The following is a 1,638-nucleotide window of genomic DNA, read 5'->3' as shown; positions in this document are numbered from 1 at the left end:
CCCACATCTCCATCCTGGGACCCAATGGGGACGCCATCGCTGTCACCTCCACCATCAACTCTTAGTGAGGGGGGATGATGAGGGATAATGGGCACATCCATCATCAACTCTTAGTGAGGGGATGATGGGGCGCCTCCATCATCAACTCTTAGTGAGGGGATGAGGGGGGATGATGTTTCTTATGCTGGATATTAACATTATGATGTAGGATATTCACATCATGATGCAGGATACTCACATCATGATGCAGGATACTCACATCATGATGCAGGATACTCACATAATGATGTAGGATACTCACATCATGATGCAGGATATTCACATCATGATGCAGGATAACAACATCCTGATGTTGCCACATCCCCAGCTTCGGGGCAGTGATGATGGCCTCCGCCGGCATCATCTACAACAACGAGATGGACGACTTCTCCTCCCCCAACATCACCAACGACTTCGGCCTGCCGCCATCACCTGCTAACTTCATCGTACCTGGTGGGGCCGCAGCCTATATCTTATATAATACATTTCGTAGATTATTATAACATGTATTTTTGTATATATAATGCTGTATTCTTCATACGTATATTCTTATAACGTATATTCTTATAACATATATTTTTACATATATAAGGCTATATTCCTATAACATATATTTTTACATATATAAGGCTATATTCCTATAACATATATTTTTACATATATAAGGCTATATTCCTATAACATATATTTTTACATATATAAGGCTATATTCTTATAACGCATATTCTTATAACATATATTTTTACATATATAAGGCTATATTCCTATTACATACATTTTTATATATATAATGCTATATTCATAAAACATATATCTTTACATATTTAAGGCTATATTCTAATAACATATATTTTTACATATATAAGGCTATATTCCTATAACATATATTTTTACATATATAAGGCTATATTCTTATAACGCATATTCTTATAACATATATTTTTACATATGTATAAAATTGATACGAAACTGTTTGTAAGGTCCACATTTTGTTGAGTATCTATGTAGTATTCTGCGTCATTCACACACACGTTCATTCATAATGTGACTCAGACGTTCATCCTAATTCATCATTGTGAGTCTCAAGTTTATTTTCATTCATTTTTCGTGAACTAAACCCACATTTTTATTTACTATAGAGGAAGCGACGTTTATCCTCATTCATCATAGTGAATTTGTTCCCGTCTTACAAAACTTCTCTTTACATTCACTTCTTGTTGTTTGTATGTTTGTCTGTCTGTCTGTCTGTCTGCTACAAATCTTATAATCAATATTTAACACACTTCTACCTGTCCAATTGATCAGAAATTTTCCACACTTGCGTAAATTTGGAGACAATGTATGAATCAATTGCCAGAATAAATAATTTAAAAAATATAACAAAAAAATATTGAAAAATACTTTTTTTGAAAATTCAGAAATAAATTAAGAAATTAATTGTACATTCGTAACATCGGAGACACTGGCCTCTTAAGAAGTGTTGTCTTTAAAAAGTAATTTTTAAAAGGATATTATTTTCTCTACAGGCAAGCGGCCAATGTCTTCGATGTGCCCAGCGATAGTGACAGATGGTGCAGGGATGGTGACAGATGGTGCAGG

The 1,638-nt window shown here is 34.1% G+C and overlaps 1 long non-coding RNA gene across 1 annotated transcript; it reads left to right on the top strand.

The window, feature by feature from the left end:
- On the top strand, positions 1-1,626 carry LOC108681208. The gene is made up of 3 exons (XR_001931478.2): positions 1-64; positions 368-492; positions 1,566-1,626. It is a non-coding gene; the product is annotated as an uncharacterized LOC108681208 (long non-coding RNA).
- Positions 1,627-1,638: the final 12 nt, after the last annotated feature.

Source organism: Hyalella azteca, unplaced genomic scaffold (assembly GCF_000764305.2).
Source record: "Hyalella azteca isolate HAZT.00-mixed unplaced genomic scaffold, Hazt_2.0.2 contig5436, whole genome shotgun sequence".
NCBI classification, from domain to species: domain Eukaryota; kingdom Metazoa; phylum Arthropoda; class Malacostraca; order Amphipoda; family Hyalellidae; genus Hyalella; species Hyalella azteca.
Note: the sequence above shows the minus strand (reverse complement) of the source record. Positions and strands in the feature narration are given on the sequence as shown.